Source organism: Triticum urartu, chromosome 5A (assembly GCF_056163025.1).
Source record: "Triticum urartu cultivar PI428250 chromosome 5A, HENAU_Tu73, whole genome shotgun sequence".
NCBI classification, from domain to species: domain Eukaryota; kingdom Viridiplantae; phylum Streptophyta; class Magnoliopsida; order Poales; family Poaceae; genus Triticum; species Triticum urartu.
This window is the reverse complement of record NC_141877.1, coordinates 611,236,410-611,263,790: the sequence shown is the minus strand read 5'-3', so window position 1 is coordinate 611,263,790 and position 27,381 is coordinate 611,236,410. Positions and strand designations below refer to the sequence as shown.

The 27,381-nt window shown below is 46.6% G+C and overlaps 2 pseudogenes; one reads left to right on the top strand and one right to left on the bottom strand.

Annotated features, from left to right (window-relative positions):
* Window positions 1–17,906: 17,906 nt before the first annotated feature.
* On the bottom strand, window positions 17,907–22,331 carry LOC147973342 (uncharacterized; annotated as a pseudogene).
* A 1,123-nt stretch (window positions 22,332–23,454) lies between these two features.
* LOC125506192 (UDP-glycosyltransferase 91C1 pseudogene) lies at window positions 23,455–25,130 on the top strand (annotated as a pseudogene).
* The last annotated feature ends 2,251 nt before the right edge of the window (window positions 25,131–27,381 follow it).

Genomic DNA, 27,381 nt, shown 5'->3' with positions numbered 1-27,381 from the left:
TACAATGGTAGGAGATCCACATATCCGTATCGCCAAGCTTGCCTTCCACGCCAAGGAAAGTCCCTCCCGGACACGGGACGAAGTCTTCAATCTTGTATCTTCATAGTCCAGGAGTCCGGCTGAAGGTATAGTCCGGCCATCCAGACACCCCCTAATCCAGGACTCCCTCAGTAGCCCCTGAACCAAGCTTCAATGACGACGAGCCCGGCGCGCAGATTGTCTTCGGCATTGCAAGGCGGGTTCCTCCTCCAAGTACTTAATAGAAGATTTTGAACACAAAGATAGTGTCCGGCTCTGCAAAATAAGTTTCCACATATTGCCATAGAGAGAATAATATTTACACAAATCTATTCTGCTGACGTATTCCGTAGTGTGACATCGCACCACGGCCAAGCCTTTATTTGAATCGTTTTATTGTCCCACCTCAGCGCGTCATGCGAGGCGGTTTCCTTGGCACGTCTCGTCGAAGCAGAGATCGTGTCCCCTTATTCCGGGATTCTCATCAATACGGGCATGGATAACCCAACTGCGCCATTGATTACGGCGCTTGGAGATAAGCGAGTTTTACCAGGCTAGTGGGGACACGTAGTTACGTCCACCCATATAAGGGGATAAGGATCACCTTTTCACCTACGCCTTCTTCCTCCTTTGCCTATCCATTTTCGCGCACTCGAGCTCCAGCGCCCAAGTCCGCACTCCCCACCTCAACCTTCTCCAGCCATGTCCGGAGCGGGAGGCAAGTGGATGGTCTCCTCCGTCACGGAGGGACACATAAAAAAACTGAGGAAGGCCGGGTACTTGTCTAACGACATCGCGTACCGGCTTCCCGAAGAGGGGCAGCTCCTCCCCACCCCAAGGCCCCATGAGAGGGTAGTGTTCCTTCCCCACTTCCTCCGCGGACTGGGCTTTCCTATCCACCCATTCATCCAGGGACTCATGTTCTACTACGGCCTGGATTTCCATGATCTGGCCCCGAACTTCATCCTCAACATCTCGGCGTTTATCGTCGTGTGCGAGGCTTTCCTCCGCATCCGCCCCCATTTCAGCCTATGGCTCAAGACTTTCAATGTCAAGCCGAAGGTGGTGCGCGGCAACCAGGCGGAGTGCGGAGGCGCCATGGTGGGCAAGATGCCCAACGTCTTATGGCTCGAGGGCTCCTTTGTGGAGACCCTGAAGGGCTGGTAATCGGGGTGGTTTTACATCACCGAGCCGCACGACCCTGAGTGGGTCGCAGCCCCCGAGTTCCAGTCCGGACCCCCAACGCGGCTCACGTCCTGGAAAGAGACGGTCCTGTCATGGGACAGCAAAGAATAGGTGACCGGACTGCAAACATGCATCCAAACCCTGGTGAACAAGCAGCTCAAGCTTGTCAACGTAGTCCAGGTTATGCTCATCCGCCGGATCCTCCCATGTCAACAACGGGCCTTCAATCTGTGGGAGTTCAACCGAGCGCAGCACCAAACTCTGAACAGGCTCTTTGACACGACATACGAAGATGCCTGGAAGGTGCTTTTCAAGGGCGCCGAGGCTCCCGCATCCGCTACCGAGGATCGCGGATTCAGCTTGTAGCGTCACGCTAGCGCGGTAAGTTGTTTGTACCTTTTACAGGGTATTAGTTTTCATAGTTTAACTCTATGCAGGATCTAAGCTCCCTTACCTTTGACAGGATTGGCAGGCGAAGTCCGGACAGATCGACTGTCCGGCTCCTTTGCCCGAAGACCCAGCCGATGCCCGCTTGGCGAAGCTGCTGGTTCCGGCACCCTATGTGGTGCCGGAGAAGAAGGCCACGAAGAAGGCCACGGGGACTCGAAAAAGTGCCCGGCGCCAGGAGGTGTCGGGTTCATCATCCGACGGCTCCAAGGCGCATTCCTCCCGTGAAGACGAGGAGGAGGAAGAAGAGACCTCTCCCCCTCCAGCGGAGGGAGAGAAGAAAAGGAAGGCCACCCTCACTGGGGAGGCCAAAGGGTCCAAGAAGGGGAAAATCCTTCCTCCGGACTACTCCACCAACGCCGATGATGGTGGAGAGGAGTGGCCGCTCAGGGCCAAGCCCCTGGCGAAATCGTAAGTATCCGGATACCAGAGTAATTCATAGTATTCCTTTATTGCACAGCTTTCCCTTATGTCGAATATGATTATGCAGCCCACCCAAAGACCAGCTCGACGCGTCGTCGAGCGGTTCACTGGACTCGTCGGACGTGAACTCGCTTTCGACGGCTTCCTCCCCCCGCCCTACGGACGACACCGAAGTGTTGTCCCAACAGGTTCCAAGCCGGGAGGAGGTGGTCCTGGAGGCACCACAGGGCGACCTCCCGGACTCCAGGAGTAAAGGGGATGAAACCCCCAAGGGCTCCAAGTCCGGCTCTAGGCCAGACTCCGCTCCAGAGCCTTCAAAGGTTCCAGAGTCTGGCGGGGGACCTCCTTCCAAGAGGAGCAAGCCCACCGTGCCGGTGTCCCCCGTCCAACCGGAGGCGCCGGACAATCTGTTGGAAGCGCTCCAATGCGCCTGCATCGATGAGGAGCACCGCACTATTATGAGTGCGGTGGTCCAGAAGGTTCAGTCCGCCAAGAGCGGACTGACTGAAGCTTGTATGAGCCTTTTAACAGGCTTTGAGGTAAGTAAAGAATGTGTAAATAATGTTACCGCATAGACAGTAGCCCCTGATGCTCTGTTTGGCGTTCGGGAAGAAAAGCCGAATAGAGGATCAAATAAAATTCGCAGGAGTCTAACAAAAAGGAGTCAATATGCGTATGCAGGCTTCTCTGCTGGCGTCTGCCGCACTTACTGCGGAAGTGGACACGCTAAAGCAGAACCTCGAGCAGTCCGAGCAAGAGCTCGGGCGTGCCAAGAAGCAGCTCGAGGACAAGGAAGGTAAGAAATACCTTGTTTAAATATATTATAAAAAAGGTGCAATTGCAAAAAATGACAGATTATCGTGGCTATTGTAGGGGCCACGTCTGAGGTGGCGACCCTTAAGCAAGCGCTGTTCGAGGCCGGGAAGAGGGCCGCCACGGAGCGCACAGAGCGGGAGAAGTATGAGGCCCAGGTTGGCAAGGTGCAGCAAGAGCTCTAGGCACTCATGAAAAAACATGAGAGTTTGGAGCTTGACTCAAAGACGCGAGCGTCCGAGCTCGTGGTGGCTATTGAAAATGCCAAGTCTGCCAAGGCCGAACCCCAGAAGACCCTCCAGGAGTTGGATGCAGTGAAAAAGATAGCGGCAGGTAAGGCATTCTTTATGCAAAGAAAACACATAAACGTGAGTTACTTGTTACTTACCCGAATCCGGAGCTCTCCAGGAGCATTCGCAGATCTTCCCCGTAGCGTGTCCGATGCCGCCGCATTCTATCGAGTCGAGGAGGGCAGCTCGACAGAGAAGGTGTTCTGGTCTCAGTATGCTGAGGCCAGACACCCTGTGCCCCTGAGCGACCAGCTGAAGCAACTGGTCGAGCTCCACAAGGCGGCCGAACAGGCCATGAAGGGCCTCATAGTTCGGCTGTGGCCTGGAGAGGCTCTGCCTGGGAGCTATTTCGGGCTGGTGCGGCTGCTGGTGGGGGCCTGTCCAAGGCTCGAAGTCATCAAGCGCTCTATCTGCATTGAAGGTGCCCGTAGGGCCCTTGCCCGTGCTAAGGTGCACTGGGGCAAGCTGGATGCTGAGAAGCTTGTGAAGGACGGGCCATCGCCGGGGAAAGAGCATCGCAAGCCCGAGAATTATTATAAGGATGTTCTGAAGGGTGCCCGCCTTATGGCGGATGAATGTTCCAGGGATGTAATTTTTGAGTAAAACTCGCTCGTTTTGTCCTGTGCGCTGAAAACTTGTTCATATGCGCTAAGCAATGCTGTTGGAATTTAAAATATTACCTTCTGTGCGGCTGTTTATCAATTCTGAGAGATGGCGAGTCGTCGGCTTCTGCCCCCGTGCCGCTAGTGCTGGGGTATTCGGGGATAAACCTGAGCGCTCTTTTTCCCATGTTTGGGTCCTTCGAGGGAGGCGCTCAGCACAACGAACAAGGCAATCGGACTATAATGCGTGAACACTCTCACTTAGCCATAGAATTCTATAATTTTAAATTTCGGCGAAGCCACTGGTATTCGGAAGACTGAGTTTGGGGCGCTATCCACACCTTGGCCGGACAGAGCCGACTCCTCGCTCTAAGCGGCATAAGTCTTTAGGGACTCGAAAAACCTCTCGAACAGCGACCAGCTCTCGCTTCATCATGACAGTCAGTTTTAGCTTTCTCTAATGAGGTGCTCGACCCAGCTCAACTGGGGCACAATCGCAGTAGTTCTCCTAGTGCTACCTTAGCCGACATAGCGGAACGTAAGGCACCAAAACATAGGAGCCGGGCAAACCCAACTATTGACCCAAGACATGATTCGGAGCCGATGCATATAATGCTATAAGTTCGGGGTGCCGCACTTGTTAAAGTGTTTGGACTTCTCACACCATATTGAGGGGTACTAAAGCCCCTGGCGTATTTTGGCTGTACCAAAGTGTACGGGTGCAACATGTCATTAAGGAACATATATTTGTAAAAAAAGAGTAATGCAAAAATAGACAAAAGCTATGCATTGTTTATTAAAAAGGGCTGCGATCAAAGTAGAACGATACAAATAATGTGATAAGCAAAAGGTTGGACTATTTAACATGTCCGTTCCAGGGGAAGGTTGTGGAATGGTATGCGAAACAGGTATACTGCTCGTGATAGAGACCACCTGGGAGTTCCGTAATGCGGCATGGCTTGTTTGCTTCCCTGGTTCTTGCATCGTTTGTGCGGTAATTGAACTGCCGAACAGGCCTTCCGAAGAATGGAGTCCTGAAAGTAAGAGAAAATTAAAAAATCGGCAGCCCCTGGTGCGGTTTAAGGCGTGTTTTGGGCGTGCCGTGATGGTGCCCCTCCCCCTGTACCCATGGTATTTCTAGAGCGTAGTTATGTACGCGAAGCACTGGTGTCGCATTTTTGCGAGAGGTGGGGTTGGGGCCGCATTGCTACGCCTGCTCGGAATGTGCCAGGCGGTCTTGTTGTAGGTTACTCTGGGCGCGCTTGACGGTGTCCGGACGTTTAATGGCCGGACTAGAGAACTGCCGGGAGAGGCTGCTTTGTACTTCCGGTGCAAGGGCCGCCGTGTGCTCCTCCGATCGGAGGGAGCGTTCGGTGTTTCCATTGACCGTAATTACTCCTCGAGGGCCTGGCATCTTGAGCTTAAGGTATGCGTAGTGCGGTACCGCATTGAACTTGGCGAATGCGGTTCGCCCGAGCAGTGTGTGATAGCCACTGCGGAATGGGACTATGTCGAAGATTAACTCCTCGCTTCGGAAATTATCCGGAGATCCGAAGACCACTTCAAGTGTGACTGAGCCTGTACAGTTGGCCTCTACACCTGGTATTATGCCTTTAAAGGTCATTTTGGTGGGCTTAATCCTCGGGGGATCTATGCCCATTTTCCGCACTGTATCCTGGTAAAGCAGGTTCAGGCTGCTGCCGCCGTCCATAAGGACTCTAGTGAGATGAAATCCGTCAATAATTGGGTCTAGAACCAATGCTGCGAATCTGCCATGACGGGTGCTAGTGGGATGGTCCCTTCGATCAAAGGTGATCGGGCAGGAGGACCATGGGTTGAACTTTGGGGCGACTGGCTCTACCGCCTATACGTCCCTTAACGCACGCTTCTGCTCCCTCTTGGGGATGTGGGTTGCGTATATCATGTTCACCGTCCGCATTTGTGGGGGAAAACCCTTCTGTCCACTGTTGTTCGGCGGCCGGGGCTCTTCGTCGTCATCGCTATGCAGCCCCTTGTCTTTATTTTCGGCATTTAACTTGCCTGCCTGCTTGAACACCCAACAATCCCTGTTGGTGTGATAGGCCGGCTTTTCGGGGGTGCCATGTATCTGGCACAAGCGGTCGAGTATTCGGTCCAAACTGGACGGGCCCCTAGGATTTCTTTTGAATGGCTTTTTCCGCTGACCGGATTTATAGCCTCTGAATCCGGCATTAACTGCCGTATCCTCAGCATTGTCGCTGTTAATGCGGCGCCTCTGCTTGTTGCGATGCGACCTGCCACTACTGTCCCTGGTATCCGAATTACCAGGGTTCTTGGTCATATTGTTGCTACGAGCAAGCCAACTGTCTTCTCCCGCGCAAAAGCGGGTCATGAGTGTCGTGAGTGCTGCCATAGATTTCTGCTTTTCCTGTCCAAGGTGCCGGACAAGCCACTCGTCACGGATATTATGCTTGAAGGCTGCTAGGGCCTCTGCGTTCGGACAGTCGACTATTTGATTTTTCTTTGTTAGGAACCGTGTCCAGAATTGCCTGGCCGATTACGTGGCTTAGGTCATCGGCGTCTGGTGGTCGCACATAAGTACCCTGGAAATTGTCGAGGAATGCGGCTTCCAGGTCCTCCCAACAACTGATTGATCCTGCTGGCAAGCTGTTAAGCCAATGCCGAACTGGTCCTTTAAGTTTGAGTGGGAGGTATTTGATGGCGTGGAGATCATCGTCGCGGGCCATGTGGATATGAAGGAGATAATCCTCGATCCATACCGCAGGATCTGTTGTGCCATCATATGATTCGATGTTTACGGGTTTGAAACCCTCGGGGATTTGATGATCCATTACTTCGTCTGTGAAGCATAGTGGGTGTGCGGCGCCTCTGTACTGGGCTATATCACGACGTAGCTCCAATGAGCTTTGTCTACTGTGTTCGGCCCTACCGGATTTGTGTCCGGCATGACGGTTATCGTCTCGAGTCGTGGGGCGCCCACGCGATCCGTAGATCGATCTTGTTTGCCTTGGCTTGTCCTCTAACATATCTCGCAGGTCTGGCGCATTTTCCCGTGCCTTGGTACGGGGTGCGGCTTGAGTGGAGGGCCGAGATGCCTCTCTGTCGCGGCCACGAGGTGGCCGGTCGGCCGTATCAAGTGCTGGTGATGTAGGTTTAAGTGCTTCCTCCTCTAATCGGGGTAGCAACCTGCGCTTTGGGTAGGTCTTGGAGGGGCGTTCGAGTTTATGCTCTTCGGCCGCAAGGACTTCAGTCCATCTGTCGACTAGCAAATCTTGATCAGCTCTAAGCCGTTGCTGTTTTTTCTTGAGGCTTCTTGCCATGGCCATTAGCCTGCGTTGAAAACGCTCTTGCTCGACGGGATCCTCTGGCACGACGAATTCGTCGTCGTCGAGGCTTGCCTCGTCTTTGGAGGGAGGCATATAATTATCGTTCTCGAACTCTCTGTCTGCCGCTCTCTCATGAGGGCTGGCTTCTCCATCCTCCTGTGCTGAATCTTGCTGGAGGGGGTTTTCTTCGGCACTCTCCGGAGTATTATTATCTCCCGTGCTAGAATCACCGTATTTGCTTTGGCGGGATTTTGAGCGGCGCCGCTGACGCCGGCGCTTAGGCTGTTTCTTGGAGGGGTCATCCTCCGCTGTTCCATCGCCATCTCCTTCTTTTGGGGTGTCCACCATGTATATGTCATATGACGAGGTGGCTTTCTAGGGCCCAGTAGGCGCTGGTTCTTCATCGTCTCCTGCATCGGCGTCCATACCGTCGATGTCTTCGGAGTCGAAGTCGAGCATGTCGGTTAAATCGTCGATAGTGGCTACAAAGTGGGTGGTGGGTGGGCTTTGAATTTCTTCATCGTCCGTATCCCAACCTTGCTGACCGTAATCCGGCCAGGGCTCTCCTGATAAAGAGAGAGACTTTAGTGTCTTCAGAATATCGCCGAAAGGCGAGTGCTGAAAGATGTCCGCGGCAGTAAACTCCATGATCGGTGCCCAATCGGATTCGATCAGCAGGGGCGCGGAGGGTTCGGAGTCCGGAGAGGAGTCCGGCTCCTTGGAGTCACGAGTCTCGCGGAGTGCGGGGCTGGTGTTCGGCTAGATCGCCGTTGGGATCGCAGCCCCCGAGGCGGCGTCCAACCACCCATCCTCGATCGACGCAGTTGGCTCCGAATTAAGGGTCGGAGCCGATGCGGGTGTGGCCTCCAGGGCACTGTTCGGCGGTAGAGCTAGATCATGATCGTCGTGACAGTGCGGCGCGCTCGGCAGTGGCTTGAATCCGTCGAGGATCAAGTCCCTGCGGATGTCAGCCGTGTAGTTTAAACTTACAAATCTGACCTGACGGCCAGGGCATAGCTTTCGATCTGCTCCAAATGGCCAAGTGAATTGGCCCGCAGTGCGAAGCCGCCGAAGACGAAGATCTGTCCGGGGAGGAAGGTCTCACCCTGGACTGCATCGCTATTGATGATCGTAGGAGCCATCAAGCCTAACGGCGATGACATAGAGGAACTCTCAATGAAAGCACCAATGTCGGTGTCAAAACCGGCGGATCTCGGGTAGGGGGTCCCAAACTGTGCGTCTAGGCCGGATGGTAACAAGAGGCAAGGGACACGAAGTTTTACCCAGGTTCGGGCCCTCTTGATGGAGGTAAAGCCCTACGTCCTGCTTGATTAATATTGAAGATATGGGTAGTACAAGAGTAGATCTACCACGAGATCGGAGAGGCTAAACCCTAGAAGCTAGCCTATGGTATGATTGTTGTTTTGTATGTTGTCCTACGGACTAAAACCCTCCGGTTTATATAGACACCGGAGAGGGTTAGGGTTACATAGAGTCGGTTACAATGGTAGGAGATCCACATATCCGTATAGCCAAGCTTGCCTTCCACGCCAAGGAAAGTCCCTCCCGGACACGGGACGAAGTCTTCAATCTTGTATCTTCATAGTCCAGGAGTCCGGCTGAAGGTATAGTCCGGCCATCCGGACACCCCCTAATCCAGGACTCCCTCATCGAGCGTGAATCATATAGTAGATATGATCAACATAGTGATGTTCACCATTGAGAACTACTCCATCTCACGTGATGATCGAACATGGTTTAGTTCATATGGATCACGTGATCACTTAGATGATTAGAGAGATGTCTATCTAAGTGGGAGTTCTTAAGTAATTTGATTAATTGAACTTTAATTTATCATGAACTTAGTCCTGATAGTATTTGCATATCTATGTTGTAGATCAATAGCTTGCGATGTAGCTCCCCGTTTATTTTTTGATATGTTCCTAGAGAAAAATAAGTTGAAAGATGTTAGTAGCAATGATGCGGACTAGCTCCGTGATATGAGGATTATCCTCAATGCCGCACAGAAGTATTATGTCCTTGATGCACCACTAGGTAAAAGAACTGTTGCAAGAGCAGATGCAAACGTTATGAACGTCTGACAAGCTCGGTATGATGACTACTTGATAGTTTAGTGCACCATGCTTTATGGCTTAGAACCGGGACTTCAAAAATGTTTTGAACAACATGGAGCATATGAGATGTTCCAAGAGTTAAAATTGGTATTTCATGCTCATGCCTGTGTCGAGAGGTATGAGACCTCTGACAGTACTTTGCCTACAAGATGGAGGAGAATAGCTGAACCAGTGAGCATCTGCTCAGTTTGTCTGGGTACTACAATTGCTTGAATCAAGTGGGAGTTAATCGTCCAGATAAAATAGTGATTGACAAAGTTCTCTAGTCACGATCACCAAGTTACTGGAACTTCGTGATGAACTATAATATGCAAGGGATGACGAAAGTAATTCTCAAGGTCTTCACGATGCTGAAATCAGCGAAGGTAGAAATCAAGAAAAGCATCAAGTGTTGATGGTTGACAAGACCACTAGTTTCAAGTAAAAGGGCAAGGGAAAGAAAGGGAACTTCAAGAAGAATGTCAAGCAAGTTGCCACTCCCATGAAGAAGCCCAAAGCTAGAGCCAAGCCTGCAACTGAGTGCTTCTACTGCAAAGGAAATGGTCACTGGAAGTGGAACTGCCCTAGATACTTGGCGGATAAGAGGGATGGCATACTGAACAAAGGTATATTGGATATACATGTTATTGATATGTACTTTACTCGTGTTTATAGCAACCCCTCGGTATTTGATACTGGTTCAATTGCTAAGAGTAGTAACTCGAAACGGGAGTTGCAAAATAAACAGAGACTAGTTAAGGGCGAGGTGATGATGTGTGTTGGAAGTGATTCCAAGGTTGATAAGATCACCATCGCACACTCCCTTTACCTTTGGGATTAGTGTTGAACCTAAAATAAATGTTATTTGGTGTTTGCATTGAGCATAATATGATTGGATCATGTTTATTGCAATACAGTTATTCATTTAAGTCAAAGAATAATTGTTATTCTGTTTACATGAATAAAACCTTCTATGGTCATACACCCAAGGTGAATGATTTATTGAATCTCGATCGTAGTGATACACATATTCATAATATTGAAGCAAAAAGATGCAAAGTTAATAATGATAGTGCAACCTATTTGTGGCACTGCCGTTTAGGTCATATTGGTATAAAGTGCATGAAGGAACTCCATGCTGATGGACTTTTGGAATCACTTGATTATGAATCACTTGAAGCTTGCGAACCATGCCTCATGGGCAAGATGACTAAGACTCTGTTCTCCGGAACAATGGATCGAGCAACTAATTTATTGGAAATAATACATACTGATGTATACGGTCCAATGAGTGTTGAGGCTCGCGGCGAGTATCGTTATTTTCTGACCTTCACAGATGATTTGAGCAGATATGGGCATATCTACTTGATGAAACATAAGTCTGAAACATTTGGAAAGTTCAAAAAAATTCAGAGTGAAGTGGAAAATCATCATAACAAGAAAATAACGTTTCTACGATCTGATCGCGGAGACGAATATTTGAGTTACAAGTTTGGTCTTCAACTAAAACAATGTGGAATAGTTTCACAAATTCATGCCACCTGGAACACCACAGCATAATGGTGTGTCCGAACGTCATAACCGTATTTTATTGGATATAGTGCAATCTATGATGTCTCTTACCGATTTACCACTATCGTTTTGGGGTTATGCATTAGAGACAACTGCATTCACGTTAAATAGGGCACCATCTAAATCCGTTGAGATGACACCGTATGAACTATGGCTTGGCAAGAAACCAAAGTTGTCGTTTCTTAAAGTTTGGGGCTGCGATGCTTATGTGAAAAAGTTTCAAACTGATAAGCTCGAACCCAAATCGGAGTAGTGCGTCTTCATAGGATACGCAAAAAGAAACTGTTGGGTACACCTTCTATCACAGATCCAAAGGCAAGATATTTTGTTGCTAAGAATGGATCCTTTCTACAGAAGGAGTTTCTCTCGAAAGAAGTGAGTGGGAGGAAAGTAGAACTTGATGAGGTAATTGTACCTTCTCCCGAATTGGAAAGTAGTTCATCGCAGAAATCAGTTCCAGTGATTCCTACACCAATTAGTGAGGAAGCTAATGATGATGATCATGAAACTTCAGATCAAGTTACTACCGAACCTCGTAGGTGAACCAAAGAACGGTTCGCACCAGAGTGGTGCGGTAATCCTGTTCTGGACGTCATGTTACTAGACCATGACGAACCTACGAAGTATGAGGAAGTGATGATGAGCAAGGTAGTCAGAGTCGGGATTCGGCGTCGGATCGGTTTGCCTCAGACAGAGTCGAGTCGTAAGATCGAGTCGTGGAATCGAGGATTCTACTAGATTTACTCAAATAAGATATTTTGTATGCACACAAGAAATTTATATGGGAAATATAAGAGTTTTGACACTAAATATGGAGCAAAGAACAAACACATCAATGTTAGTTGTATTCCACTTCTTTTTATGGCTAACCTACCATGTAGCTCGCATGTATGGAACATATGAGAGGGAAATATATAGAACATTTAAACCTTCAATGCACGAAATTTACTAATGTTCTTTTTAGAGTGCATGAATAGTCGATCACTTGTCTATCTGACCTACAATGCTAAACCTTGAAGGGTCTTGCTCTCCTTCGCCGATCAATCTTGAAACATCCTCCTTTTCACGCCAATTCCATATGTTGACAAGCGTGATCCTCAATTTCGATCTAGGGTTTCTGAGAGCTGGATCAAAGGTGTCCGCGGCTAAGCATTTGGACTTAGGAGGGGAATAAAGGTCCATGAGGTATATGAAAAGGGGTTTGGATGATGGCATACTATTTTTCTACAACTAAACAAATGGCTTAGATAAGTTAGTAGAATCGGATGTAGTCCATAGCATAGTCGGGATTGTACAGTTTTGTACATGATTCTATGATTTGGATCACAACTCAACATGGATTCTACCTGATCTAGATTCATAGTGGGATTTGGATCGACATGCTTCCGTAGGGTCGTGAAGTTGTAGGATTCTAGCAGTCGAATCGGGATTCTGACTACCTTGGGCCCTCCCCCTCCTCCACTCCTTTATATACGGGGGAGGGGGGCACCCCATAGATACACAAGTTGATCATTGATCTCTTAGCCGTGTGCGGTGCCCCCCTCCACCATAATCCACCTCGGTCATATCGTAGCGGTGCTTAGGCGAAGCCTTGTTCCGGTAGCATCATCATCACCGTCATCACGCCGTCGTGCTGATGAAGCTCTCCCTCGACACTCTTCTGGATCATGAGTTCGTGGGACGTCACTGAGCCGAACGTGTGCAGAACGCGGAGGTGCCATACTTTCGGTACTAGGATCGGTCGATCGTGAAGATGTATGACTACATCAACCGCGTTGTCATAAATCTTCCGCTTATGGTCTATGAGGTTACATAGACGATACTCTCCCCTCTCGTTGCTATGCATCTCCATGATCTTGCGTGTGCGTAGGAATTTTTTTAAAATTACTGCGTTCCCCAACACCGCAGTGGGAGGAGGATGCGATGACTAATGCGCCACGGGCAAACACTACAAAGAAAAGACACATCCATGACATTATGGTCCGAATGAAAACTTTTTCTGTCATGAATATGACACTTCTATGATGATAATTGTGACAAAAATACGTATCATCATAGATGTGGTGGGCTTCTACTTCTGTGACAAAAAAATATTACAGAAAATGGGCTTTTGATCCCGAGCGGGCCAGAGACGCACCTGCATTACATTATTTTGGCCGTCCATGACGTAAAAAATGTGGTAGAAGTGACGGCTAGGAAAATTCCGGGGAGTTCCCGGTTACAGTGGGTGATCGCGGCCGAGCGATGCAGTGTGCTTTGAGTGTTTCTCTCGTGCGCGTGTGTGTGCGAGGCGTTTGGTTGCTAACTCAACGCAAGTGAGGCGTTCGCTTACTGAACCTAGACGATCATACTAGCTACGTACTGAACATGAGCGATCGATCCCAGTACGTGCTGAAGCCGATCGATCCCTTAGCTGCTACCTGATTCTGAGCGATTCCTTCGCTGCTAACTGAACTCGATTGATTCCTTCGCTGCAAACTGAACCGTGCGATCGATCGCTGCTGCATGCTGCTTACTGTGTATTGAAGCGGGGCGTCTCTCCTAAAACTGAAGCCCCTAATGTAAACCACCCATTATACAAGAACATTTTTTGTACGAGGACCATTATACGTGAACATGCCTTCGTGGCACGATTAATCAATATAAAACTAGTTGATCTACCTCATTCAAGTCCAAGCTTAATGGTAATAGTTTTTTTAGCATATAATGGTAATGGGTTTTTGTTGAAGGAAAGTAAAACTTTATTGCTTGCGTGTGTTGGGGTTGCATTTGCTGGTCACAATAACGGTGGAAACAATGATGTATTTTCTGGTCAAAATGGACAGCCGGACTAACATTACCCAAAATAAACTTGCTTACTTAGTGGAGTGCTAATGAAAAAAGTCAATTTTAAACTTTGAACTTGTGGAGGTTAGACGAAACGAACCCCGCGTCAAAATCCATTGCACCTTGAACTATGCAATCTTAGTCTAAATCGAACCATGACATCGTTTGATGAGACATAAAAAGCACACAAGGTGATTCGAACTAATGACTTCCTCTTTCAAGAGGTAGTAGCACTGCAGGTCCCTGAACTTGCATGTCAGGTGATGGTTTGGTCCTTGAAGTTGAAAAAGTGAATTATTTCATCCCTCAACTTGCAATGGATGTGCAAATTTAGTCCACGGCCAGTCAGAGCTCGCCAAGTGGATGCCAAGTGGCCTGGCGGGTCAGCGCGCAGCATTTTGCACTTAGCCCCCTCCCTTTGTGACGAATCAACCCGCACTTCAACACAATGTGGCACATGTTTTGGAATATTCTATCCTGTCGGCAGCTCCCCCTCCATTCACCTCTCTGCTCCCTCGCTTCCTTCCTCTGTTCCAGCTCGTCGCCGTCGCCGCCGTCCAGCCCACTGCCGACACCAGCTCACCGCCATGGTATCTTGGAGTGAAGGATCCAGCTCGTCGTCCGATGGCTACTCTGTGATCAAGTGAGGTTAGTTTATCACTATCCTCTGGCAGTTATAGGGTTAGGGCAAGAATTGGGGATTTTGTTGACTATAATGTGTTGTAGGCTCCTGCTCCTGCCGTCATTTTCTGCTCTGAGTGGAGAGGCATTGCTTCAGATCTTGCAGCTAGATGTGAACACTAAGATGTCTATGAGAAGTTTGTGTCCTTTGAATCAGTTGATAGTGGAAGGAGGTATCTTGCTTGTGCACAAAAGGTTAGTAGATCTATAGTTAAATACACACTTGGAATGTTTCATCTTACTGTGATCTGTATAAGAGTGTGGCACAGCATCATGTTTGTGAACTTAACTTAAATTTTCTGTTAACAGCATCTTGTTTTTGATTTTTTTACTGAATTTGAAATGAACTAACTGAACTTAAATGAACTTAAATGAACTTAACCCTAACTGAACTTAATTGAACTTAACAGCATCTTGTTTATGAATTTAACTGAACCCAAGCTTTTTCATTAATCTAAAGTTGTTTTCTTTCTTATTTGGTAGGACAAATGAAACTTTGTGGAGTGGATTGACCCTGAATGGCCTGCCACTTTGAAGATGAGTTTAGCCAGGGTTTGGGGCATGTATGAAGATGGGAACAAGCTAAGGCTCAGGGAAAATGTAGTTAATGCTGAAGAAAATTTTAGGGTTGTGAAAGATAAAGAAAAGATGGAAAAGATCTGAGGTTTTTTAAAGTTGATTTTGCTAAGATGGTGGCTGACAAGGAGCAGGCAATTACAGAATTGGGCGATGCAAGACTTGCTCTTTCTGACCTAAAGCAAGAGCTTGAGAAGAAGAAGCTATCTGATAAATCTACCACTAGCATTCATCAGTTTGTGAGGGCTAAGGCAGAGAAAGAGAGGGATGAGATGAAGACACAGATGGACAAAATGAAGGAAGAGATGGAGAAACTGAAGGAAGAGGTGGAGAAAATGAAGGAACAGATGGACAAAGTGGTGTTACAGAGGGATGAGCTGAAGAAGGAGAAGAAGAAACTAGAGTACATGATTGGTGATCTATTCAGGCACAAGGAGGAGACCAAGAGCAAGATAAGGAGGGTGAAGGAGATCTTAGATGAATTTGAGTAATTCACTGTTGTAATGCTGCCTTAAGTTGGAGCTATTAATTAGTTGTACTGAATTTGTTGGTGTAATGCCATTATTATCTAATGCACTGAATTTGTATGATTGATTTTAGTTAACTAAATTTGTATGACTGCTAAGTGCATTTGTGTTACTAGTTATCTAAATTTGTATGACTGCACTAAATTTGTGTTACTAGTTTGCTGAATGTCTCCAGATAAGTGCATTTTTTACAGTATCAGTTCACTGAATTTGTAGTTAACTGAAGATTTAGTTAACTGAATTTAAATGAGCTTTGTAAGCATTTGGAGTGCACTGAGGTTTTATGAATTTAAATGTTAAGTGCCTAGATTAGTGCACAGCAACAGCAGCATTGTAGACAAAACTATAGCTGGTATCTAGAGTAGTGCACAGCAACAGCAGCATGGCAAAGCAGCAGCAGCATTGCAAAGCAGCAACAACATGGCCTACAGAACTGTTGCATTCTTTCTTTGCAAAGTTGTAGCTACAGACCACATCATAAGTGGCACTCTATGGAAACATGGTACTAGATTACAGCAAAAACTGCATTGTAGTTGAAGGAAATAAAACAATGGCATTGTAACAGAGCATTTGTAACAGCAGCAGCACCAGCAAATCAAAGCATGATAACAAGATAGGCAATGCAAAGCAGCATAACTAGATAGATAGCATCCAGATGTCCTAAACATTGTAGGGAAGTTCAGACATTATAGCATAAGTTCAACCAGATGTGCCTAACCATTCCACATTACAATTAACTTATGTGCTCTGCATATATAGAGCACACCTAACATAAACTAACCAAAATATCACTAACTTATATGCTGAATTTTCTTGCTAGTCAGCATACCTAATTACTGCATCATCTTCTTGTCCAGCATCTTCATATCTTCACGTGCTTCAGGTGCTCCGAGCGGCGCACCTCCCCTGCAAATGGCCTTTTCTTCGTCTTCTCCGGCTCCTGTGCTGCCGCTGCCACCTTCTCCTCTTCTGCCTCATCCATCACCTCCTGCTTGACGATGTCAGGCACATCTGGGAGCACCTCCATGTAAATCGGGAGGTCTCTGTCGCCCTCATTGGCGTTGTGGACTGGCGCCATCATCTGGATCTCATCCTCCTCCTCCTCTTCGTCGTCGTCCGACAGGACAACGACGGACACCTCCTCATCGCCAGACGAGGCATACGACGCAGAGGATTCAGAATCCCCTCTGTAGCCCGAGTCGTTGTCGGAGTCCACCTTGCAGTACTCCGAGTCGGACGACAGAGAGACGTCATCGTCATCGACGTGCACGAGGGGCACCGGCGCAGGCAGGGCGAGAACCACATCGTGGACGCGCTGCATCCTCGACCACACGCGTGTCTGATCTGGCTACGGCTGCGGCATGGTGGCGGACCTGTACATCCACCAACGCCAGCGCTGCCTCGGATCGTCCGAGTGCGTCTCCGCCATTGCGAAGTAGAGGATGTTGGCCGGAGGGGTACCTGGGCCGTCCACGAGAGCACGCCTCCTCTCATCGTCGGTCATCTGGTTGATGAGGCCCCGCGCGTGGTTCCTAAGCATGTCGATGCTGGGGAACCACCGGCCTATCTCCTGGAGCTCCGCGCGCGCGACCTCGTCGTCGCCTGCCAGCTCGTAGACCATCCTCTGCCATGCAGGGTGGTTGTCCTTGGCGTCAGCGGCGGCGTCGAGATGGCCGTCGAGGGTTTTCTTCTCTGGTGGAGTGGGAGGTGGGGAGTGTAGAGCCCGAGGCATCGTGAAACGGAAGTGGTGAGTGGGGGCGGTGGGTGGTGGGTGGTGGCCTCTTAATAGCAGTGGAAGTGCGAACGGCACCGCTTTGACCAGCATGTAAAGTTTATATCACTATAACAAATGTTGCAATGAGTATCTAGCACTAGCAGAGCACTGGCATGGAGCTTAGCATATCGAACAAAGGGTCCTGGGTTCGATCCCCAGGACAACCATTTTTTGGGAAAATTATTTTTAGTTAACAACAGCAGTATTCACTCCAAAACATATCATGATTTTGTTAACCCAGCACCTCTTTTTGAAGCTATTTTTTAAGCTTTTTTCAGTTAAAAGCAGCAGTGTTCATTTCAGTTAAAAGCAGCAATGTTCATTCCAGTTAACACAACAAAAATCAGAAAAATCCAGTGAACAGTTCCACACTCATTTTAGTTCACTAAGTTAACTGAATCGCTAAGTTAACTGCATCTTCAGTTCACTAAGTTAACTGCATCTTCAGTTCACTATGTTAACTGAATCACTAACACTGCATCCATGTAAATTCCAATTTAAACTAGATCACTGCAATGCATCATGAAATTTAGTTACAAAAAGGGCAATGAATGCCATTGTGAGCCACTGTTTGCCATCAAAAATTAGGCAATATAAGCCACTTTTTGCCTATCAAAAAAGGTCTGTCCATAATTTAAATTACTATAGGCCTTAACAAAAAAGAATGACAGACAATAACTGTCACCAAATCACTGATGTGGTGCCATGAAATCATCAGCGGGAGCATTGAGATCAGGAATTGTCCTGTGATCTCCAAACAGAAGCCAACTCCATCCTGCATATGGAACATTTGCTGCTGCTCCTCTCCTTGTAGATGGCATTGATCCTCCTCTCCCTGCAAATGGCATTGATCCTCCTCTCCCTGCAAATGGCATTGCTCCTCCTCTCCCTGCAAATGGCATTGATCCTCCTCTCCCTACAAATGGCATTGCTCCTCCTCTCCCTGCAAATGGCATTGATCCTCATGTCCAAGCATATGGATTTGCATTTGCTGCTCCTCCTCTCCAAGCATATGCATTTGCATTTGCTGCTTCTCCTCTCCCTACAGATGGAACTTCTCCCTTCCCTGCATTTTCATTTGCTGCTCTTCCTCTACCTGCATTTGCATTTGCTCCTCTTCCTCTGCTTGCAACTGAATTTCCTCCTCTTCCTCTGCCTGCAACTGAATTTGGCCCTCTTTCTCTTTCTGTAGTTGCTCCTCTTCCTGCATCTGGATTTCTTTGTCCTTTTCTTCCTCCCCCTACCAGATCCTTCTCCTTTGTCAGCTACTGTGGTTGCCCTTTTCTGTCTACCTATGTTCATTTCTGTAGTAACCCTTGGCTGAGGTATTGCAGCACCAGCAGTAGCAACAAATGCAGATTGCTCAGGCAGTGGCCCATGAACCCTCTGAGGAGCTCTTCTTGCAAGCTCTCTCTGAGTCATGTTGTAGAGCATACTGAATGGTGTGTCAATTGGATCCAATAAAGGATCTGGCTGGTTAGGGAAGATGTTCTACACAAATTCAGATAAGTACATCAAATTCAGTAAAATTCAGTAAAATGCAGTGAAATGCAGTAAAATGTAGTTAAATTTAGATTAGTACATCAAATGCAGTGAAATGCAGTGAAATTCAGATAAGTACAACAAATGCATTAAAATGTAGTGAAATGCAGTGAACTGAATTCAAGTATTGTAAAATGCATGCACCTGAAGAAATGTTGGGTCATCATAGTTCTCATCAACAACCTCTAGCCCTTCTTCAATGAGAGCCTCCTGCCATCTGTAACGCCCCTTTCTGTTGTGATCAGCTCTCCCACAAATAGAGCAGTTCATTGTAACACCTTTTTTGTTCAAAACCCTAACACCACTCTTGATCTTCTCCTCTGGTGTCTTCTTCCGGTTTTTCTTGGGTCTACCCAACTGTTTGGTGAACACTGGTGGATACACCTTATAGCCATTCTGTTTCTCCCACTCCTTAGGGTCTGCAAGAGGGACAACAATGTATCCATAAGCTTTGAGATATGTCTGAACAGTATAGCAGTCATGAACCAGTGTCTCTGGGTCAATTCTCTCCTCCATGCAACATGCTATGCAATGGCCACATGGTACTCCAGATAACTGCCATCTCCTGCAATCACAAGTGTGCAAGCAGAGTTCCACAGTGTAGCTATTGTTACCAGACTGAACTCTGAAGATTTGCTAGCTAGCTTCTGTTACATGGCAATTAGCAGCAAACTCTATGTTCTTATCTAACTTCTTCTTGATCTTGGGACATATTCTCTGGCCTGTCCACTTTTCAATAGCTTCTCTTTGTTTGCTAACAATCTTGTTCATCATATTATAGAAAATGTACTCAAGCATGCTGAGCACTGCCATCTCTCGGCCCTCAAGAATGTAGCTGCATACAGATAGGAAGAGAACATGCTAGTATGATATGCTAATTAGCAGTACAGATGGGCTATATGTTAAAATCAAAACAACTTAGGAAATTGACCACCAAACTACCTGTTAAAAACCTCAGAGTTATTGTTGAGCGGGATGTCACATTTGGGGAATTCACTGAAGAATGCTTTGCACCAAGTTTTCCACTCTAGTCTTTCAGTCCAGTGGAAAGCAGCTGAACTATGGTCATCCATTTTCTGACAGTTTTCTCTCCACTTCACTTTGTTTGGAGATCTTGCAATTGCCCACAAGTCTTGCTTCAGTACCTCTCCTTTGTGCTTCTCATTAAAATTCTGGTAAATATGCCTGACACAAAACCTGTGTTCTGAATCTGGCCAAACTTTGTGCACTGCATTTATTAAACCTTTCTGTTTGTCACTCATGATTGTGAAAGGAGCAGTGTTAGTGATGTTGAGATCATCTCTGAGAGTTGTCAAAAACCACTCCCATGAACCTGTGCATTCAACTTCCACCCATCCCATTGCTATTGGGAATATGCAGTCATTGGGATCAATACCAACAGCACTAAGTAGCACTCCTTTGAACCTTGTTTTCATGTGACAACCATCAATGAAGATTATTGGCCTGCAACCCTTTAGCCACCCTCTCTTACATGCATCATATGACCAGTACAATGTTTTCAAACATTTTCTGCCCAATGAAAAATTTGTATCTTTCACCAGTGAAGTTGTGAGCAGAAATGTAGACCCAGGGTTTTTGGTCCTTAATTCTTGTCCATAGTCCCAAAGCCTACTGAATTGCTCTTCCTAATCACCATGAATCTCATTAAGTGCTCGCTTTCTAGCCCTAGCAAGCTTCTATCTATTAGGAGTAACATTGAATTCCTTGGTAATTTTCCTTGAAAATGTTGCAAGTGACATCTTCTGGTCATCTCTGAACTCATCCAAGAAAAACTGGCACAGAAACTTGGCTGTCAAATCCTTCAACTTCCACTTTTTCTGACAGAGATGCTTTCCAAAATAGGCCTTGATGACAAATCCTCCAGTCCTGTTGTCCTTGCTAGCTTTAAGCATCCATGGGCAACCTCTCTGACAAACAGCCTCTAATCTCATCTTATCATTCTTCAACTTCTTGATTTGCACTCTGTTCCTTATAGAATAAGCAGTAAGAGCTTTCCTCAGCTCAACCACATCAGAAAATACCATCCCTAATTTAAATATAGGGGATTTCATGTCCACCTTGGAATTGAAAGCTTTGAACTTGTATTTCAGTTGCTCTTGCTCTTCAACAGAGAGGTTTAGATCTTCATCCTCAAGTAAATAGTCTGGCTCCACCTCTTCCTCAACTTGCTCAGCTTCTTCATCAACATCAAAATCAATGTTGTCTTCATATAAATCATCATCTATGTCATAATCACTATCACTGAACTCTGAATCTGAGAGCACTGCATCCTCTACAGCATCATACAACACATTCTCTGCTGCTCCACCCTCTGTCCGCAAGTTATCTGTTGCTGCACCATCAGTTAGCAAAGTCTCTGTTTCTGTTCCATTAGCAACCAACTTGTCTGCTTCTATGTTATCTGCTGCCACCTCTGAAATGGGATCTTCAACATTGACTGAAATGAGGCTGTGAGAAGATGCTGCACTGCTGCAACAACATTTGACCTGGCCATTATGACAGAACTCTGAACTGTTGGCACTGTCAATACCAAATCTTCCCTGCAATTACTGATGAAATCTGCATGGTCAACCATTATTACAAGCACCTTATGCTGACTACTAGCTCTGATCATGTGTTGCACGTCCTCATCACCTCTAATTCTCAACATACCATCTAAAATTGTTTTGTCAGGCATGCACCAATAAATTATGTGCTCAGCCACAGGATATCCCAACCATAGCAAGTGCTCTTCAATAGCTAAATATGAGAATGTGCCAGCATCAACATAGTCAAGCACCTCCACAGAAGGATTATAGTACTCCATGTTATTTCTTGGTCCATAGAAAAGCCCACCATGCTCAAGTTCCAGTGTAAAGAAAGGGGTGTCCACAATCTGTCCCATTACTGAATCACAAACTGCAGCAACAAAGTGCATTATGTAAGCAAAAACATATCACATCTCAAAAAACCTCTAAGTAGGTAACTGAACAGTAAAATAACTGCAACTAAACTTAATAAATTCATATAACTAAATTGTGTAACCTGCAAGTTAACTCCAAGCAGCAAGTTAACTGAATTTATTCAGTTAACTGCATGCTGCAAGTTCACTAAGGAAATTCAGTTATGCATTCTTTTTGCAAGACAGGGTAAGCACAATCTTCAACCAAACTCAACCAACCACAGTCAACTATAGTATCTTGCAGACTAAATTTAGCTAACTGACTAAATTCGGTTAACTGACTAAATTCAGTTAGCTGACTAAATTCAGATGAAACAAAAAAGGCATTCTTATGATGTAGTGGCACTACTAAACTGCTGAGTATCTACTAAACAACGGCACTACATTGTGCCCGAAAGAACATTTGCTGCACAAGAACCCTAGCTTCTTGGCGAAATCATAAATTTCACAGCCTAAATCTAGCCTGAAATCAACGACCACCTCAATAACCAGCTTCGCAACGCTGGAAGCTGTATAGACACAGAATTCCACCGCAAATACCCACAACGCTATCCAAAGGGGGTGATCCGCCGGTGCTGCGGACAACGCGGGCGGACGATCAAACCAGAGGAGGAGGGGAGGAACAGAGCAGAGAGGGGAGGAGGACGCACCATAGTCGGGAGGAAAGACGCCGTGCGGGCGAACTTGATGCGCAGTCGGAGGAGGGACGACACCGCCGGTGTACTCTGGCGACGACGCCGCAATGGTTGCTGACGTCAGCCAGCACCCGGCGCACGCGGTCGGCGCGAGCAAGACAGCAGCCAAGTGGATGAATGATTGGGGTGGGAAGGGGGACAAAATAAATTCAGGTGTTTTTTGCTTCGAGGGGGGGGCGAGGAGTAGTGCGGGTTGATTCCTGATCCAGGCAGGGTGTAAACTGCAAAATGCCGCGCGCTGACCCGCCAGACCACTTGGCATCCACTTGGCGAGCTCTGACTGGCCGTGGACTAAATTTGCACATCCATTGCAAGTTGAGGGATGAAATAATTCACTTTTTCAACTTCAAAGACCAAACCATCACCTGACATGCAAGTTCAGAGACCTGCAGTGCTATTACCTCCTCTTTCAATGCAAACTGTGTTGACCAACCTGGTTACCTCATCTCGTGTGACTACTTTATTCCTTTTTCTTCATTTCTTATTTATTTTGTTAGTGGAAGCTCCTTGGTTGGATGATTCTTATATGGTTTTTTTGTCTAATGCGTGAACTTTCTCAAACTTTTTTTTTTCAAATTCGTGATTTTTTTTACAAAAATCGTGTCCTTTTTTGAATCCGTGAATTTTTTTTCAAATTCATGATTTTTTTCTCAATTTTTCAATTTTGCTCCAAACTCTATGAACTTTTTTCCAAATCCGTGGACTTTTGTTATGAAAATCCAAGAACTTCTTTTCAAAATTGTTGAATTTTTTCAAAATCCATGAACTTTAAAAAAAAACATGATTTTTTTCCTAAAATGGTGATTTTTTTATATTCATTAACTTTTTTTCGAATCCATGAAGTTTTCTCCAAATTTCATGAACTTTTGTCCAAATTTGTGAACTTTTTTCATTTCCATGAACTAAAGGTCGAATAGGTCAAAAAGAGCTCAAGATTCGATTTAGATCAGCATAGGTCAGGATGCAACGGGGATTTCGACGCCGGGTTGGTTTCGCCCAACCCATCATGGGGGTTTACTGGCCGCAAATAGTCCGGTCCATAAATCGTCGACGGCATGCATGCACGCGCAAGGGCCATCAGCAGCGATTGATGTCACCTGATCCCAGTCCCTTTTTCATGTGGGTGGAGCATTCAGTACGGGGCAAAAATAAATTCTGCAGAACATATTCGTCATCACCCTGCCACCAAAGCTTTCGCGCCTGCTGTGCTGCGATGGAAGAAGCAGCAGCCGGCGCCGGCGCCGGCGCCGCGCTGGAGGTGGTGGTGTTCCCATGGCTGGCGTTCGGGCACATGCTCTCGTTCCTCGAGCTGTCCAAGCGCCTGGCGGCTCGTGGCCACGCCGTCGCCTTCCTCTCCACGCCACGGAACCTCGCCAGGCTCCCGCCGGTGCCGCCGCACCTCTCGCCTCGCCTCCGCTTCGTGTCGCTGCCGCTGCCGCGCGTCGACGGGCTGCCGGAAGGCGCCGAGTCCACGGCCGACGTGCCGCCCGACAAGATCGAGCTCCTCAAGAAGGCCATGGACGGGCTCGCGGCCCCGCTCGCCGCGTTCCTGGCCGACGCCGTCGCTGCTGGCAGGAGGCCCGACTGGATCGTCCATGACTTCTGCCACCACTGGGTCCCGCCCATCGCCGGCGGGCACGGTGTGCCGTGCGCCGTGTTCATCATCGTCTACGCCACCTTCATGGCCTTCCTGGGGCCGCGGTCGGCGAACGCCGAGCACCCGCGCGCGGCGACAGAGGACTTCGCCGTCGCGCCCAGGTGGATCCCGTTCCCGTCCACGATCGCGTACCGACGCCGCAGCGAGGCCGAGTGGATCGCCGCCGCCTTCCGCGCCAACGCGTCCGGCGTGTCCGACATGGACCGCGTGTGGCGGCTCTTCGAGCGCTGCCGCCTGGCCATCTACCGGAGCTGCGACGAGGTCGAGCCCGGGATGTTCGCCCTCCTAGCCGACCTCTTCCAGCAGCCCGTCATCCCCGCCGGGATCCTGCTTCCTGCCGTGATCGCTGATGGCGACGGAGAGCGTCCTGAGACCCTGCGCTGGCTCGACGACCAGCCCGCCAAGTCAGTCATCTACGTCGCGCTGGGGAGCGAGGCGCCGCTGACTCCAGGGATCCTGCACGAGCTCGCGCTCGGGCTGGAGCTCGCCGGGGTGCGCTTCCTGTGGGCTCTACGCAGGCCGTCCGGGATGTTCAGCGCCGCCATCGACGCCGTCACGGACGACGATCTCCTGCCCGCCGGGTTCGAGGAGCGGACGCGGGGGCGAGGGCTGGTGCACACCGGGTGGGTGCCGCAGGTGGCGGCGCTCGCGCACGGCGCGACGGGCGCGTTCCTGACGCACTGCGGGTGGGGCTCCACCATCGAGAGCTTCGCGTCCGGGCACCCGCTGGTGATGCTCCCGTTCGTCCTGGACCAGCCCCTCGTGGCGCGCGCCATGGCGGAGAGGGGGATCGGCGTGGAGGTGGCGAGGGACGAGGGCGACGGCTCGTTCGACAGGGACGGCGTGGCGGAGGCGGTGCGGCGCGTCATGGTGGACGAGGAAGGGAAGGCGCTCGCCAGCAACGCCATGAAGCTGCGAGAGGTTCTCACGGATCAGGGGCGGCAGGAGACGTACATTGATGATCTTGTGGAGCACCTGAGGCGCTACAGAGGCTGCTGCTAGTGGCGTGCTCCAGATTTGGCAATGAAAGTGTGAAATGGTGAAAACCATGTGAAAATGAAAATCGATCAATAAGTTTCACAATGAGAAATTTTAACATAGTCCCAATCTATTTTAGCCGTCTATAATTTTTTATCCAAGGGCCATATAATTGCCCCTGGAAAGGAACCCATGAATAACATTAAAGTACACTTTTGCTAAATGTAAATTGCCTCAGTTTTATTAGCACCTTCTAAGAGGTAAAGATTACTAACTTGGCAATATTTCTAAAACAAAATAGGCAAAAAGAAATTGCCCCTGGAAAGGCACCGACGAATAATATTCAAATACACTTTAGCAATATGTAAATTTCCTGAGTTTTAAATTTGGTTAAGTCAAATTTTAAACGTTTATTCTTTTGTCAAGATATGTGGTTTTTATTCCTAGTTGTGTTTCATGGCTTTTCTGCCTGAATTTTTGACTTATCCCTTGGGTCAGTCAATTTTAGTATTCGGCTTGAAGCTCGTTACCCATTGCCCTTTTTTTTCTGTTTGCATGTGTTTTGCTTTGGTCTTTCTTTTCCCTTTTTTTAGCCAGCTTTCCTTTTTCCCTATATTGGTATATTTGGGATGTTGGGTGATTGTAAATGTATACCCACAGGTACTATACATTATGTATGTAGACTGTACTAGAGTGTGAAAATTCAGAAATTCAATTCGGTGCCCAGACTCATCTACACCAGATGAACAGTAAAATCTAAAATAAAAGAAAAAAAATTTCAAAAAATACAATATTTTTTTGTGTTGCAAGATGCTCAAATGTGTGATGGCCGTGCAAAATTTTAGCTTGTTTGAACATTCAAGAAGCTCCTGCCAAAAAAGGCAAAGTCCAGTGTGAAAAATGTTGATTTCAAAAGTTTATCAAACTCCCAAATTTTGTCTTTTTTGCCACGAGCTCCTTGAATGTCCAAACAAGCTGAAATTTTGCACGAGCCTCACGCAATTGAGAATCTTTCACACAAATGTTTTTGGATTTTTTTTTGAATATTTGTATTTTTTTCTCATTTTACTGTTCACACTTGGGTGTAGATGAGCCCGGGTGCAGAATAGCCGCTTCCGTGAAAATTGCGCTATTATATGCTTATTCTTTAAACGTTACAAAAAGTGCAACTTCAGTCCAAAGTTGTGTGCAAGTTTTTTCTTTATTTGTACTTCTTCTTAAAATGTAATACCATTGCTAGTGATTCATTCTTCCTTGGACTATTTATTTTCAATTTTTTATTAGTTTTATTTATTTTTCTTTCTTATGTAAGGATAATACAAAAGCAACTAATTCATTCCTTATTAGAAAAAATATGTTTTTGTGATAACTCCACTATTGCATGTTTATTCTTGTATATTGTAAAAAAGCGCAATTTATATTTAAATTATGTGCAATTTTTTAATAATTATTTTCTTTTTTCTTAACTTGTAATACCAATGCCACTAAGTCCTTCTTGCTCAGAAAACTTCATTTTTTATTTAGTTTTAGTTTTCTTTTATTTTCTTCATTATATAAGGTTAATTCCAATGTCAACAATTCATTAATTCTTAAATTTTTTGCAAAAAGTTCCACTATTATATGCCTATTTTTGCATATTACAAAAGGTGCAATTTATCTGTAAATTGTGTGCAAATTTTGTCATTCTTTTTCCTTTTCTTCATAAAGGGTAATACCAATGCTACTAATTCATTTTTCCTTAGAATTTTCTTTGAAAATTGTGTTTTAGTTTTTTATTCCTTTTCTATCCTTTTAATGGTAATATCAATGCCATCAATTCATCCCTTCTTTGAAAACCTTTGAAGAGTATATGCTTAGCCTTTCATATTATAAAAAGGCGCAATTTATGTGTAAATAGTTTTCAAAATTTTCTATTAATATTTTTTTATTGTTGCAATTCTTAAAGGGTAATACGAATGCCACTAATTCATTCTTTTATAGACTATATCTTGTTTTTTTGTGTAAGCATAAATGCAAGTTCCATACAATATGTGTTTAAATTCTAGTAGAATGCAAAATTTTCACTTATATGTTTATTCTTACATATTATAAAAATTGCAATTTGTGTGCAAGTTTTTGTTTTAAGTTTTTTTTTTGACATATGAATGGAACTGTGACATACAAAATTAACACGTGCATTTGTTTTCAGTCAAATTCTAGTTTCTTCAAAATAAAATATGAGAATCCATTGATCTATTTTATTTGGATTTTTTTCAGTCACATATAATTGTTGGAGTCATCCATCTTCCATAAAGCATGTTTATGAAAGACAATAATGTGCATTGGTAGTAGGTCCGTTTTTATGCCATGTTGCAATAACTAGAGCATCGGATA